This window comes from Oryzias latipes, chromosome 15 (assembly GCF_053564925.1).
Source record: "Oryzias latipes strain Hd-rR chromosome 15, Olatipes_Hd-rR_3.1".
In the NCBI taxonomy this organism is placed as follows: Eukaryota; Metazoa; Chordata; class Actinopteri; order Beloniformes; family Adrianichthyidae; genus Oryzias; species Oryzias latipes.
Genome location: NC_136251.1, coordinates 17,884,752 through 17,902,034, shown reverse-complemented (window position 1 = coordinate 17,902,034; position 17,283 = coordinate 17,884,752). Strand labels below are relative to the sequence as shown.

At 36.8% G+C, this 17,283-nt stretch overlaps 1 protein-coding gene across 31 annotated transcripts in view; it reads right to left on the bottom strand.

The window, feature by feature from the left end:
* Positions 1–17,283, bottom strand: part of camk2g2 (calcium/calmodulin-dependent protein kinase (CaM kinase) II gamma 2) — a 55,206-nt gene that overhangs the window by 36,453 nt on the left and 1,470 nt on the right. The window lies entirely within an intron of this gene.

Sequence of the window (17,283 nt, the reverse complement as noted above, 5' to 3'; positions counted from 1 at the left end):
GTGGTGTGATTGTTTCATTTTTGTTTCTCTCTTAAGAAAGGCACCAGCATCTTGGTCAATCATAACAAAATCAGGTCCTTCCAGATCTTAAAGGTCGGGTTTGCACCATTTAATAATATTTTGTGACCTGTGGTCTTCACACTTCACACTCTTTAGCTGCATAAAAACCTAAAACAAGTTCCAACACAGTCAGGATTAAACCTTTTACAGCACTGTGGTGGCTAAGGTGCTCCATTGGAGCTGCTCAATGACCACAGGTTGATCTGTGGTTGGACTGAACATAGTATGAATTAGGAACTGTGCAAACGTGAACAGAGCTTCCTTAAAATTGAGTTTTCACTTTCAATGTACCTTCTTGGTAAAAATGAAGGTTCAAAAATGTTTAAGAAAAACATTTGTGGTATGGGATGGACAGAGCTCTCCATCTTTGCAAAATATATGCACAGAGATAACAAAAAAAAATGTTTTAAATAAATGCAAATATTTTGTCTTGTTATATTACAGTAGTGACTGCAGTGTACGCACACAGACACAAATGTTTAAGCACATGTCATGAACTGAGCAGCTGAAGCCAATGCAGACAGCAGTTGCCATGGACCGATTTTACCTGCAGATCTGAGCAAACGTGAGCATAGTTGAGTATCACCATGATAATACACTCACTGATTAAACACATAAATGCATGCAGAACCACCTCTGCCGTTTACTTCATGTATTTTTTGAGGAAAATCCTTAAAAACAAAAGATTGCTGTTTGAAGATAGCGGTTTGATTTATTTTATTACTCATATGCTTTTAAAAAAACTGTCATATTAAAGGCAGGAAAAAGGCAAAACTAAATAGTAAACTAAACAAGTAGAAATACATAATGTTGGGTCAGTTCAAGTAATGTCATAAACATGATTTCCTTTCGGAAATGCCATTAGATTGTAAACGGCTTCCATCTTAAACTTTTAGCAATGCAGCGTTCAAAACACTGAAAACACCATGGGCACTCAGCTAAAAGCATAGCTCATAGCATTGTTGCTTCAGACCACTTAGTAATTACACAGGACTTTCCTTTAAACAAACCCATTGGAGACTACTGGGTGTGCCTCCGACTAAAAAACATGCTGCTTGTGCCAAAATTCCAGAAAAACAAACTTGTGTTGTAATTAAAAAAGAGCTGTTAACAAAGGGATCAGGCACTACAAGCTATTCTGATGGTAAAGAATACATAGTACAAGGTGCATGCAGAAGAATGTATAAAATGTAATTCTGATATATACATGATGAAAACAATATAAATGCACAGGAATGATGGCAGGAACACAATTTAAAGACATTTTCTACACTAAACCATTAACTGGACTCAAATATTTTTATTTTTAAATTTACTACCAAATCATGCAAAAAAACATACACAATATATATTAACAGGTTTTTAAGAAAAAAATAAAGCTTGAGAAAATTAAGGGACATGACTTTAGTAAAGCACATGACAACCAACGGCACTAAAATAATTACAAAATTTTGGAATGCAACACCCTCCACAAAGTGTTTATTTTGGCATGAATACAAAAATTGGGTCCAAGTGATGACTTTGTTTACCTTTCAGTCCCTCCACCCATTCTGTCATTTTAAGGGCACCAAGGTTCTTTAGTTTCTACATACCTTTGACACACACTTGTCAAGTTATGCTAGGTGCTCAGGTTTCCACCTTAAAGAAACAAACGTGTTATAGTTGAGCCACAGTTTAATAAGAAATATTTTAGACCACTAAGTATTAAAAAAACCAACAAAGCCAAATTGAAAGCGTGGAGTTACTAGTCTATCTGCTGACTCAAAGCTGTAAAATAAATCATATTCAGCATGTTTTTTAGGATAATGGTTAGCATTTCCTAATTGAGTAGCCAACACTTAAACCACAAATCACTGAATGAGCTTTCTTTACCATCTCATACAACACCTATAACTTGTTTTTCTATATTTTTCTTAAAAACGAAACAAAAAAATCAGCTGAAAAACAAAAGCAAAAGACAACTCAAGGTACGTGCTTAAAGGTCACTTTAAATACATAAATCACATGCACCTGTACGGGTGCTGTGGGTTTTTGGGTTAACCAAGCCTGTGGAGGGTTATAGACAAGAGCAGCACAGGTGTCTCTTGCAGATGTGTCTGGCAGTTTCCTTAAAGCTTGCTGAAAATGAAACTTGGTAAGTGTATCATAAGGTAGCTGTAAGACTAATGTAAGTTGCACACACTTATGACTCACAGGTGATGCTGTGGTATGGTGCCCTTACAACACACTCTAGTGAGTTGTTAATAAACCATTAGTCACAACTGCTCTTACAGCCAGATATGGGCTATCTGTGGATACAAAGGGGCAAACCTGTACAGGGCCTGCAAGGAGTATTCACTTATCATGTCAACAGGACTTACGGGCCCCTTGTACAGTCGGCGGGATTGAGGGTGGGGGAGTAAAAAAAATACATAGAAAAATGTGCATAGCAGGAGAACATCTCACCTATTTGACTCATACTTGTGTGTTGTACAAGTGTTAGCTGCAACTCGTTGCCCGCAGCATGCAAGTAGACAAAGGCTATGCAATATGTTCTCTTAAATTATCAAAAAGTATCAAAAAGTATGGTTATTCGTAAAAATGATCAATCTTAATACTATCATTCATGAAATACAAGCATTGTCCTTCTTAGTGACTTTGCTAGTATTTTTGATTACCTTAAATAGCTGGTTTACATTTTTTTAAGGAAAAGTTTATTTAGTTTACAACCTAATTTCAAGGAAAAAAACATTTTTGAGACAGAATGAACTAATTAAAGTGAGATCATGTCAAAGAAATTGCAATTACTGAGACGCCAAGCATGAAAAACATTTTAGGGTAACAGCTCTCAGATAATGAGCTATATGAGTGGCAGACTGACAAAAAAAATCAACAAGCACAACAAAAGAGAAAAAGAGACAGACTAAGGGTCAATGTGACACAGAGCAGACAGGACTATAAATAGAACCAATCCTCAACCGGCTTACAACCCTGAATCACATTGGCCTGGCTCGGCCTGCATCATCAAGCAGAGACAGAAAAACAATGACACAATACAAGCCCACAGAAACACAGGGCGATTAAAGATGGTGATGGAAGACAGAAGATGGAAGCAAAATTTGAGCAATGTTTTTGTGGAATTTATTAGATTCCACAAAAGTGCTGAGCACAAGCAAACTGTGTATGGATGTGAGGAGGCAAGTGTCACGTTGGTGCACAGGCCAAAAAAGCAATGGTGTAAATAAAACAAGAAGAAATGGAGAAGTAAAAGATGGATGGCACATAAAATCATAAAAAAGGTAATAAAAATTGAATTTATTGGTTATATCTGCCGACCAAACAGTAGTAACCTGGTATTTCTTTTGCAATTACCTCTTTTTCAGATGTGCATGTACAATGAAATCAAACCAAGACTTTAAAATCCCTTATCTTCTATCACTCTGATTAAGTATTTTATTATTTAGCAGTCTACTAAATGGTGGCTAGCAACACTTGGATCTGAAGGGAAGATCCAATAGACAGACCTGGCTGGATCATAGTCACAACTCAACCAGTGGAACCAAATGAAATTACTTAAAATAGCCAAAATTTTAGCTATAATAGTTGTGTTAGTTGTGTTTAAACTTCACTCTGCGATGTCTAAAATTCACTTTAGCATCAGCACACCATCATCACCCCACTGGCAATTATACAGAGTAATGCAAAGTTTGCTGCTTTGAGTGTGTAAATTTAAATGCTCAACTTCAGGGTAGCTTTGGTTAAATTTACATATTCTGAAAAGACTTACTCAGAGACTAAATTGGAACACAACTTTTGTGACATCTGGAAGTATATAGCATAAAGCCATTCATTGCAACAAAAATCTCCACAATTATGTTTGTTGTTTTTATTCCGGTTTATAAATGAATTGGAATTCTGTCTTTTGTACCCTGTAGGGTTGTGTTCCATTTTGAAGATTTAATAAAAAGGTCATCCGCATTTTTCTTTAATCATTACATGTTGTGCATTTGCTTTTCTCTTATGGAATCAGTGGAATTTATTATATATGTGTTTATATATATAAATTCCCTTCTCAATCTTGTGTAAATGCCTACCAGCACTAGGCCTGCACAATATACCGCAAATTTATCGTTATCGCGAAATCAAGCTGTACAATATGCATACCGCAAAAGACGGCAAAAATCGCAATAAATGATTACCTTAAATGTGCTAAAACAAACTCATGGCAGCTTGAAATATTGAACAAATGAAATAAAGCCCTTTAAGCATTTAACCAATCAGAAGGACCCGTTTACGTTTTTGATCAATCAGATGAGCCCTTTTATGTTTGATGTTTGCCTCCTACGTCGACAAGGGTCATTTGGAGTATAATTTTTAAACTGTTGCAGTGAAATGGAAATTATGTTTTTGTTTTTTTTGCTATTTGTTTATATACCGCAATTTATATCGTTATCGCAATATTAATTACCAATATCGCATATCGTGAGTTTTCCTCATATCGTGCAGCCCTAACCAGCACTGAATGTAAACCTTTTTCAACCTTCGTGTTTCATTTGATTTGAACAGAGAAAATCCTCAGCGTTAGTGCTGCATCATCATCTCATCATTTTTGTCCAATGAACCCAAACTAATGTTCTTATAGTCACTTATCTTTTCAAATAATAAATTGGAGTTAAAGGCCATTCAGCAAGTTAAGACTTAAAGGTCTTTTCAACAGTGGAAGATAAGTATACTGACATAGAACCTTCTGCAGAAGTACCAATAAGTTCATTCAAAATGATTCTCAGTAACATGTCTGATGTTAAAGTCACAACAACTCTGATGCAGCTGATCAATGCACATGAGGTCAAAACATTTATAGTTTTAAAACTACTCTGTCTAGTTGGGATGAACTGTACCCTGACCTGCTTATAAGCATTTAAGTTGTATGTGCAGGATTTCATCTACAATAAGCACATTTTCCTCACACTGAGTAAAGGCAACTTGCAATCTCATTCATCCATTTAATATCTGATTTTTTTCAGACATACCCAATCCATTTGCTGTAATCAGTATAGAATGTGGTTGTTCCTTTCGTCACAGGTCTAATCCACTTTAAAGGTCTACAATACTCTTCAGCAGGAAATAACAAGCTTAACTTAAGGGTTTAAAACAAAGCAGTTTGCTAAACTAGTGAGTTAACAGCCACAGAAAAATAAAATGACAGAATGCCAGGTTTCAATATTAATGTTATGGGCTATTTAGCAGGTTTCTGCTGGGTGAAAGGTGTTTAATAAATGCTAAAATGACAGTAATTACATTTAATTTAAATATTGAACTTAAAAAAATGCATTTGTACAATATTTTTATTATGAGAAATGTTACTAAAAAGAGTCCCAAATGGGTGATGGACAACCACTACAGCAAATACATTCAGCTACAGCTGTTGGAAAGATTTATGTCAGCACTTATCACTGCCAAGGTCCCCAGAATTGATGTGCAGCCTTGATACTTGCTTGGCGATAGCTAATCACACATGAGAAGTTATTCATTCCAAAGGGACATGTGTCACATCTGACAGATCAGACCTCACACTCACAACTGTGACTTACTGTGTCTTTCTTGTATTCTATTATAGAGGAGACATCAGCCTCATTTGTAAAATATAGACTGAGTCAAATGCACTCTCTGTGTTATTGTAAAAATGTGACCAGTTTTTTTTTTTTTTTAAAGTGTTAAAAGCAACAGCTATAAAGCCTTGTTCAATATGTTTGTAAAAGCAGCTTGTTAAAAACTAACTGTAAACAGTAATGTTAAACAATGCGTGGTCACACCTTAGTCTGTATTTACTCCCATTCTCTTAGTCCCAGAGTAACATGACTATAATATATAGAGAGTAGCTTCGTAAAGAATCAAAAATAGTTTAGAGTATTAATAGAATTAAGCATCAATCCAGGAAATTGAATTTCAAAAGAATTAAGGGACATAAAAAGTTTTTGGATCAAACAATAAAAAATGAACTGTTAAATGTATAAAAATATGTTAAATGTATTCCAGATAACTACAATTCCTTCTATGGTATACTGTAATAACAATCTATTAGATGGTCTAAAAAACGTCCATCGCAAGCAGACAAGATCAGTACGTCAAACCCAAAAGCCTTGACTAGCACTTTCACAGTGAGCAGACTTTTATTATGAAGGGATGTTTGGATTGCAACCTTGGAAGCAGACACAAATCCACCAACTGTTCTGGTAGTGAGCCAGTTGGTGGGAATGCACACTTCAACCAAACCAAACTGTGCTGAGCATTCTCTCAGGAGTCCTCCAGTCTTGTGTTAATGCTACAAAGCAGATTTAAGTGAGATTATCAAATGACTTTAACTTGACCAACAGCCAGAAGGCAAGCACCAGTTGCTATCATTACACTGATGTAGCAAAGGAAGAAAAGCAAGCAAAAAAAACAGGACAACAATCAGCAAAACTGGTCACCTCTAGTAGAGTTTTTATCTGCTTATCAAACATCCTGCATCTGGGAAAACTGTAGCCTTGCACCCAGAACCCTTGTATGGACAAAAGGTGAACAAATATTTAAAGAGATCAAGGCGTTTTATGTGAATGCGTGTGCGAATTTGCACTTCCATGTAATTACCACCATGCAAGCGGCGTTTTTCAATGAAACCAGCTTTGCATGCTGTAAAATAATCAATCAAAAGCACACACTGTGTAGATGTTGCAACATGCAAAGTGTCATTCTTTAAGCTGAACTTTCTCATAACTGGACTAATATTAGCCAACTAGGAGACAGACATTACGGAGTAAAGGGCAAATATGATTGGACTGATGCAGAAGAAGGGATTTAAGAAGCAAAAACAACAACAATAATAATTCGACAATACTGGTATGTCTTAAGCTATGTTCACACCGACCTTTGCAACTGGTGTTCGACAGAGTCCTTCCAATGAAAAGTCTATGTAAACGCCTGTAAACCTGCGTTTCTGGCTTCTGCATTCCAAATTGTCGAATCCATGCATTGCTATGCAATTGTTTAAGTCTGTTTTCAGTCTGTTCAACCAGTTGAACTTGTCACTGCTTGAACGCTGAACAGCGGAACTTTCACGAATCAGGGAGTCGCATTTAGTAGAAGCCTGGAGCAAGATTGGCAAGATTTGCACCGTTTTGACCAAGCCTAGTCCAACTGTAGGTGGCTAGTAAACAATGAAAAAACAAAGAAGAAGAACCCCCTCCCTGCTTGTCCCGTGTGAACACCGTATGCTAAAAGCATGTTTATGAAACCGCGCACTTAGTGCGTTATTGAACCCACACATGCCCAGTGTTAACGTAACATCTAGCATTTGTGTCCACAAAGCAGCCAAAGTTCTTTATCAAACTGACACTCTTTGAATCTGATTCATCTTTCTTCAGCAAGACTTTCAAAGTCATGACTTCACTTGAAACTTTTAGATTTGGCAATCAAATATGCAATGAAATAAAGTCTAGGCTTAACCACTGTGGGAAAACAGACTTTAGATCCATAATAAATCCATGGGTCTAACCTGAAGTGACACAGAAATTATGTTTAAAAAAGTCACACTAATGAGTTAAATTGGTCCAGCGCAAAGATGGCCAATAAGCTATTGTCAAACCATCCAAAGCCAAAAGTCACACAAAAAATGTAACTGAGTTGAAATTGTTTTTTTTACTGTAAAAATCCCAAACATATTTAATAACCCCTTTTCTTTTTTTTTTTTACTTAAATGATAATGTAAAGTGCAACTCTAAAAAAACTATTTTGAAATGATGTGAACAACACTGTAAAAGCAACTTTTCACAATAAAATGAAGCAAAAGTCTCAGGTGTTTTCGTAACACGATTCCTTTTTGTTCTGCTATTCCTAAAACTGGTTTGAGAAAAGATAAGACAAAAAGGAAATGATTTTTTATAGGTCACAAGGGTAAAAAAAATTTAAAGTAAAACTACCTCTGGTGTAGTTTAAAGCTCCTGTTTAAATGTACAATCAGCACATCCTTAAATGGCCAGAAATGCCCATTAAAATTGGTCGTGTGGTTTGGATTTCGATTCCTAAGGGAAACAGTAAAACATCAACTTGTTCTAATCCTGTTCATACATCAATACTGGATCAGAAAGACGTAAACTAGTCAGTGAGACTATGACTATTACCATAATTAGAAAATACCAGTTTTTCTGAAAGTTGTATTTGATTGTGTTGTATTTATCCTGGAAAATATGGTCAGACAATAAACCAGTATGTTGTGCAAAAAAGGTTGGAGACCGCTGCTTTAGCATACTGGGGACACACAGAACAGCTCTTCAGCATGGCACCAGAATCAGAGTACCCAGTGTCTTAGGACATTGCTATCTCCAAATAGACTCTTTCCGTTGAACTTTCTGGTTTTCTCCAGCTAATGATGGCTGGTTTAGTCTGATCTACATTTAACATAAAGAAATATTATTAAAATTAACAGAAGTGAAATAAGGGGTAGTGTTCTCGTATTGTGTGTGCTTGTGTACCTAGCGTTTGGATGGCAGAAGAGGACCATTAAAGAAATTCACCAAAAGGAGGGCTAAGAAACAAGACAAATTCGGTGCAAACATCCATTTGCAATGTGGCAGCTATACCTGCTACAGGTAATTTGTTGGCGAGCACAAATTTACAACCCTAACATAACAGAAGTAAAAAAAAAGAAGACAGAAAATGTCTTTGCCCATCAGTAGCTGGCCAGGCTAAAGCAATCCTGTGACTCTAACTTGACCTTAGGTGCTCAAGGAAATGGAAGGATGGAAACAGCACACCTGATCTATCCGACCAAGTTAGATGTTTCTTACAAAAGTGTTGTCACTACCAAAAGAGTGAGGGATTTCTTTTCTAGCTTTTTGGTCTGCTTCCATCTCTGTTACAGAGATTACTGTGTATAGAAGCAAACAAAGACTAAATCAAGGTGAGAACATTTATTTGCATTCTTTGGCAATGGAAACTGAGTCCAGGAACTATTTTAACTTGAATGCAAGCTGTGTTAGGAAGTCCATGTTTGAAACATCCTCTTAAATGACTTCAGTTTATGATGACAGATATAAAATTATAAAGCAAAATATTTTTAAATGTATATTATAAACAGATAAATCTGAGCAAAAGAATCACAATCAGCCATATTTTAGCGTGCATTTATGTGAATCGCTATTTGGGATATAGACCTTAGTAAATTATGTTTGTAAGTCCGTAAGGTTTTATGTCAGCAGCAGCAACACAAACCATGAGGTCACCGACGTGCACCCACACACACACACAACTAAAAATAAACAAGGATAAAAACAGAAAGCCAATACAAACAGCGTTTCTATTTTTAGCAACTATTTCAACCTCACAGTAACTTGTATTCAAATCACCAACCAGCACCAAACGCAGAGACTATGTTTTTGGTTTTATTAGAAACCTTGTGGTGTATTTCATATTTACTCCTCTACATTAGAAGTCATGCAGCCTATTGCTGCTTTGTTTAGAAAAAACATTGTTTAATTTAAATGTTTTGCATCAAATTTAATTATGAAACTTCTCAAGGCAGCAAATCTCCATATTTTCTCCCTGCAAAACAAACTCATCCTTCGTGGCTGAAAGCCTCAACAGTCCCAACAGTCTAATACCAGTTGCATTATCTCCATTAACTACATTTTGAAGTAAATAACAACTCCAACTAACCTCACAGAAAGATTTATTCCACGCCCTAAAAACATTTACTTCCTCCACCTTATTTCAGCCACTAAAACAAACAAATTCAGTCATTGATTTTAAACCCCTTAAACATTAGTGTCCTTCAAAGGGTTATGTTTGACAAATGACCAACTTCCTTACCATATACCTCCCAAAAGAATCCAGGATATGTTTTTATATTTAAAAGCTGATAAAAATACTGATTTTAAAAAATCCAGGTTTTGCAACTTTAACTTTGTGCTCTAGAGTATGCAGCCAATATTATGCAATAGTTATTGTTTTTTATTTTTCTCCTTCAGTTTTATTCATTTCAAGTGTTTTTTTTATTAATATTTTCTGTGACCAAATTTTCTTGAACAAAAATTTCTGAAAAAATTAGGGTATGGTAAAACTAAGTTGAGTTGTAAAACCTAAAGATTTAGCCCCTCGACCTTTATTTTTTTATTTTTATTTTTTTTACAGTGTAAGCACCTTAATAAATGTAGAATAATTGTAACACACCTAAGTGTGTTAAACTTAGTATCGCTGTCAGCAGACAAAAAACTACAGAGATGACAAAATGACAGACCTCTCCATCTCTCCTCGATTTTCCCCAGCATGGAATAAGTATCTACATCCAAACATATTTTACTTAATAAAATGTCCTGAATGAAAAAAACATTCAAAACAAAGTTTTAACACAGTAAATTAACTATAGAAACTTTCGAATTGCTCCTGCAGTAGAGCACAAGTAATTAATGATTTAAGGTTGACACTTGAGTCAAATTTTAATCTTAAAAAATAGAACGCAGCTAAAACCCAACTTTGGCTTAGCATCCAATAATTGGGTCATTTTAGGATGGGTGAGTCTTTAAGTGGTAACTAACTGACTTCAGAACTAAGGCTCATTGGAAAACAAAAGGAACTGAAGGAAATTCACCAAATAATCACTAGGAGCGCATCAGTCCTCAGGCACTGACTTTTGATCTCAACACTGAATACTGTAAAATTAAGAGGACATGATGGGGGCTTCATTTTAACTGACAGAAAACAATTAAATCATTTATCCATTAAAACTGGAAAAAAAAAAAAAGGTTCCGAAAATGTTTTCTAAATCGGCTTAAACCATTTCTGGGTAACATGGGAAAAATATTTTAACTTGTTTTTAAGCTTTTTGCCTATTTTTCAGAACAACCTTTGCATCAGTGAGCTCAAGTGTCCAAGACACCTAATGTTGTCAATGTTTTTTTAAGAAGAGGAACCGCACACAATTCTGCTAAAGAAATGTTTTTTGATTCTGCCCTACCAAACAATTTAATAGATGGAAACCAGTTTTTTTATTTTACCTTTAAATATACAACATGGATTACATTTTATTTTTATTTTTTTTTACTTTTTTTAACATTATGGCAAACAAAACAATAAAAACCAACCATTGTATTACTGACTGAACATACTACTCACCTGGGTCAAAAGTTATTACTATAAATGAAAACAATTTTGTCTCACGTCCTGGCGACAAATTTACATCATACGTTCTTCAGAGTAAGGATCCCCCTTTTGGCTAACCCTGTTGGTATATAAAAATTTGATTCAATTTGGCCTCCAATTTAGCCATATGTCATTCAGACAGAAACGAACAACAGTGAAAAAGAGGGCAAGATAAAAAGACCCACAAATTCATGTACAATGCTTGCAGACTTGATAAAATGAAAAAGCACACACTGTGACGAGACCATAGCTACAACCGTTTATTAGGGTACAATCCTGATAGTTTCACTCTGTTTACATATCTTTATGTTTCTGTTTTCACATACGACTCCCTCATTCTTCCTCACATTAAATATTCACAGTTGGTCCCATTAAACATTCACCACACAGCGCAGCTACGTTTATCTGTCCCTCGCCAACCAGCCTACAGCGAACATACCAGAATCCCACCAAAAGGTTTAAAAAAAAAACAGTTTGCCTGCAGTGCGTGGCTTTCGATGTGGCACCCACGTACAAAAGAGGGAAAGCACAGGAGTTCTGGAGAAAAGGAAGGGGAATAAACAAAAATGTAGACCAAAAGATAAGACGCCTGAGAAGAGATGAAAAGCGGAAGTGGAGAAAGGAGTATAGGGGCCAATCTTAGGCTCTCGTCTGTGCTGGGTAAGAAGGAAGCTGCCTTGTGCCTCAATAATTCAGCAGAAGGACAAGCGCTGCCAGTCTCTCCCTTTCTGCCCTTCTTTTCAGTCACATCAAAACGCCTTACCTAATACCAGTGTAAAAATATTCTCACTTTGCAGTTCAACACAAAACACGGCACATTACTGTAGCTAAAAATAACACCATTCTTCGTGATTTGGATTTGACTCTGAATAGCATTTGCATTAGTTTCTTAAGTGTGTCTTTCCGACTCAAAATGACAGATGTTTTGCTAATCTTGATAAGGTGACCTCAGGCAGATTTTAGGACACCCTTCTTGTTACATTTTACCCCATCATGTATAGTAGTAGAAGGCTGCAAGTGGTACTGAAATGCAGGCGACCTACATTTGATTCTGTATTTGACTGAATCTTTCATAGAGAGTCATACCAATGGGATCAGAGCCTTTCCTAAAAAAAAGGTTATTTTGGTACCACCTGTAGATCATGTCTGCCTTGTTTGCTTTAACTGTGACACTTTCACATGAAAGCTTAGTTATTCTTTCATGTTTTTCACAGTACTATGAAGTGTTACCAAGTGTCATCATGCTAAAGGTTTGAAGGTTTAACTCAAAAGCTAAAATGAACATTTATGAAGAGTTTTGTTCGAAAGAAATAGAAAGGCCTAGTCTCCCACGTTCAGTGAACTCAAGACTGACACATTCACCATGTATTGTATGTTCTTCTGTTTATTGTCTAATAAATGATTCTCAACGCTCGTCAACAGGTTTCCACTGACAGACACTTCTCTCTTTTTTTCCAAAGAATATGAAGAATAAACATTTTCTGAATTACTATTGGGCGGTGTAGGTACCATAACCGTTCGGCCTTGAACTTCCGTTCGGGGTCCTTTCGACTGAAGGTAACGTCACACTACGGTAACCCCACTTGGACAAACTACGTAGGTTCGAGATCTGCTGGGGCTCTACAAATTCTCATTTCACGTTCCTGTTTGTAACCTAAAGTTATTTTCCCTCATAAATTGTGTCTGACAATGTTCGTTGTAATTTTTATAAAGAGATTTAGCCACAATCCGCTTGTTATTCCAGTTTTTAAGTTCAGCCGTGGCTGAAAATGTTGCTAGCACAGCTAAATGTTGTTCTACAGGGTCCGTTCTACCAATAATAAAGCACTGGGCGCACGGATTAAAAAACTATAAGCGAACATGCATTCAATAATAATCATAATCGGAGCTCTGTTTGTTTACAACAGACTTCATAATATTTTCTTCTATGGTAGTATCATAATTTGTCCAGACCAATCACTAACTGACACCTCATCTGACCAACGGACAGACAATCACATAATGTGACGTCAGCATTAGTCCAAGAACCCCGAAGGACCCCGAACGGAAGTTCCAGGCCGAACGGTTATGGTACCTACAGCAGCAGTGGCTCAGGAGGTTGAGCACGTCTTCCAATGATCGAAGGGTCTGTGGTTTGATCCCCGCTCCCCCAGTCATCTGTTGTTGTGTCCTTGGGCAAGACACCAAAACTTCCCTGCCTCTAGTGTTGCCTCACTGGTATGTGAATGTGCATGAATGTCCTGGTGATAGTAGGCGCAAACTGGCTGCCACGCCTCTGTCAGTCTGCCCCAGGGCAGCTGTGGCTACATCAGTAGTTACCATCACCAAGTTTGAAATAGGAGTGAATGAATAATGGACACATTGTAAGCACTTTAAACGTCTGGAAAAGCGCAGATAAATCCAATTCATTATTATACAATGTAAAGAATTATGAAACCACTTACTAGAAAATATCAATTTTACATTACCTTAAAGCTACACTTTTTTTGTTTTTGACGTACAGACTTTGACATATGAATTAGCCAGTTAGCAAATGTTATAAAATGTTTTTACATGAATGCCTCAAATGACTCATTTTACTTTCCATAAATAGTGATAGGGATCAGAAGTAATCCTGTTTTTTTAAGTCTGAAGAGGATATTTGTTTGGATTTTTGTTACTGTTTGCTCAGAAACTGGTCGAGCTCGTTCATCCACGGCTAATTTGATGCAGTGACCAGTTGTTTAGTTAGCAGTTTCAGCTGATGGAAGAAAGTTAAGTATCTTCCATACTGTAGAATTGGAACTTAAAACTGCTCCGATGGTTGGTTTTTCTCTTCTCTGTTCCCTCACTTTCCTGACAAAAAACATGAAACAGTACTTGTGCCTTCTTATGTATTTTTATAATGATATCAGTGAAAGTTGTAATTGACTGAAAACTTCTTGATAATAAAAATAGATTTTAACTGCTAGTAGCTTATGACTCGTGTCTTAAAACATAAATTATGATATTAACAATATTTTTACTCAAAAAGTATGATGTTTCATATGTAAAATTGAAAGTTCTGGGCCACGACATGTAGAAAAGATAAAACCAAAGAGGCTCACTGCACAGTGGAATGGCGGGCCCAGTAGAACTAATCTGATTCAATGCAATTCTCCGGTGTTTGATGGGTCTGATCAATCAGATCTATACATTTCTGTAGGCTACTGCTAACAAATTTTAGTATCTTACCCGTAGATTATTTAAATGTCAACTAATCTGATAAAGTTTTCTCTTGAATTTTAATGGTCTACTGTCAAGCTTAGGCGTCAAACTCAGGAACACATTTTTTGGCAGGCGGCAAGCAGAGCAATGTGCCGCACAGTGAAAAAGAGGCGGCCGACACAAATTAGCCACGCGTTCAGTGGGAACGCAGCTTAAGGGAGTGGACAGGTGTCTTTTATACAAATTACCAATTCCAACAGGTGCTGCTAATACAGGTAACAAGTAGAGAATAGAAGAACTTCTTAAAGAAGATGCTGGTCTCTGAGGAAAAAAATTTTTTGCTTCTTAAAGTTAAATACGGTACTTGTTTTTTTGTACCACCATACAAATGATTTTTTTTTTAATCATAACATGATTTCCTGGATTCTTGTTGTTTTGTTTTTTTTTTGTAACGTATCAAGGGTTTGATTCCCGGAGAAGAATGAACAATTGTAATGGGGCAATTACCATATCAATGGCGAGCAATTAGCACCACCCAGTGAGGGCCCTTGGGCAAGACCTTAACGCTACTGCCTCCCGAGCGTGGCTCGTCAGCAGCTCACCGTTCCCGCAGGGGATGGGTCAAATGCAGAGAACAAATTTCGCACACCTAGGTGTGTGACAGAAAGTGGGACTTTCTTTCTTTCTTACAGTTGAAGTGAGACATATGATGAACATTACAGATCAAACTAATCTTTTTCAAGAGAGACAACTTGCAGAATCAGCAAACACTTATTGAATATTATCGAATACTGTTTTGCCCCCCTGCAAGTGCAACTGTATTGCAAATGAGAAAAGAGACATCATCTGTATGTGTGTAAGGGTGTGAACTGTGACCACAATGACACTCAGCCACGCAGTCATCGTTTTCACAGCCAGACAGCCTATCGGATGAAGAGTTTCACCCCTGCTGTTGCTGGGCTACAAGCTCCACACCATTGCTGAGACATACACACGACCCTGATCCAAATCCGCTGGTCAGAGAAGATTTTAAGATCTTTGTACAGAAATGAAGAAAAATAAAATAAGATATGGGAATAAAAAGAGCAATCCAGTCTTCAGTTTTTAAAAATAGAGCAGCCTACACAGTTAAGAATGGTACTGATCCAGCACTCACATCAAGAGTCAACCTGATCTATGGTTTACAAGGAGGAACATTCAACATGCATACAGGACATGAGGGGGCTCAATATAATACATCTGCAAATATATACGGTAACCACAGAAGCTCAAACAAAACAGGCTCGACTCAGCTACACGGCAGAGTAAATCCCAAAACACACCGCGCTAAACAGGCAGACGATGAAACGCACAAGCCAGAATTCTAAAACGTTCTAGTTTGCAGAAACACAGCAAACATGAGACGTTGGTTTACCTTCCTAAAGCCACAGGTCCTCAAAGGAAAAGCAGTGAACTCACAACTGAGTGTCCGATGCTCACACTGCTCTTTATTTGGATAAAGAATAAACAGACTTCTAACCACCATCATAAATTAATAATTGATTTTATTTATGATGATCTTTACATTGAAACCTCTAAAGCAGTAGTCGCTAACCGCCAGGGCGCGGACGAGTGCCAGTCTGTGGGACAGTAGGTACCGAGCCGCAGATGAAAAAGAAAAAAAAAAACGACTTACATTTTTTTCATTTCATTTATAATCTGATTCTAAATGAAGTTTTACGTTGGAAAACTACTGGATTCACTCAACCACATCCAACGGATTCTTGATGCATGTTAAGTCGCTCAGTCACATATTTAAAATCTATCCACTACTTCCTTAAAGTGGCTCCACTGACCACTATATTGAAACCCCAAACTAGCGGAGTTCACAAAAAACAAACTTTTTGGATTTGGAAAGTTTCAGAAGACTACCCTTTGACTTAAAAAAAAAAAAAGAAAACTGCACTTAACAGACAAAAACCAGGAGTCTTGACTCGAAATTAGGATTTATTGCAACAGTTGTTCCCACAACTGCAAATAGGCTGTTGAATGTTACTAAGATGCTGCAAAGAAAGTTGCTCAAACCTTCCATTCACCTTTATTATTATGTTAAGAAATTACCAGTTTTAGTGTCTGTTTTTTTAAATGCATGTTATCTGTTGCACCAAAAAAGTTGGACAAGGCCAACGTTGGCCTCCGTTTTTTTTAGCTTCCACTTTGACAATTAGGGCTTAGGGGAAATCTATTTCACATTTTAAAGGTTCCTAAATTAAATCTATTGTGCCAGCTGCAGATATTTTACAGAGGATGAAGATAAACTTTACCCTCTAAAGTTGAGTGAAACTGTAAGCTTAAAAAAATTGGAAGCCCACTTTAGCCTAGTAGAGGCCGGTCCATGAAAATATTGTCTGACATTATACCAGTCTGGGGCCTGAAAAAGGTTGGGAACCACTGCTCTAAAGGGCTACAGCATCCAAAATCCTCTAATACCTAAAATAGCAATCAAAAAGTATGATTAGCAAATGAAATAATTAAAAACTGCAATTTAAAAAACAATTCACGCAACGTAATACAATAATGTTTTCAGATGCTTTCTGAAATACTCTGTAATACCCTCAGTGACTCTGGGAAAGCATCCTACAGGCACAGCTTGATAGGCCCGGTCAGCCAAAGTGCAGATCTTTGATTGTTGAAGACATCAGTCTTTGATCAAAGGATGCCAGGTATTGTTCAAACAAATGTGTTCCCTATTCGAAGGGTATCACAGTAAACCAAAGTTTATTTAATCCAGCAAAAGTGCTGTAACTGCTGAGAATATTTGAGGCCTGAGACAGAGTGTGCACAGTCCTTTAGAGACCAACAGTAACAAACCAAAGATGGTTATACAGTACAGCCAAAGCCCAA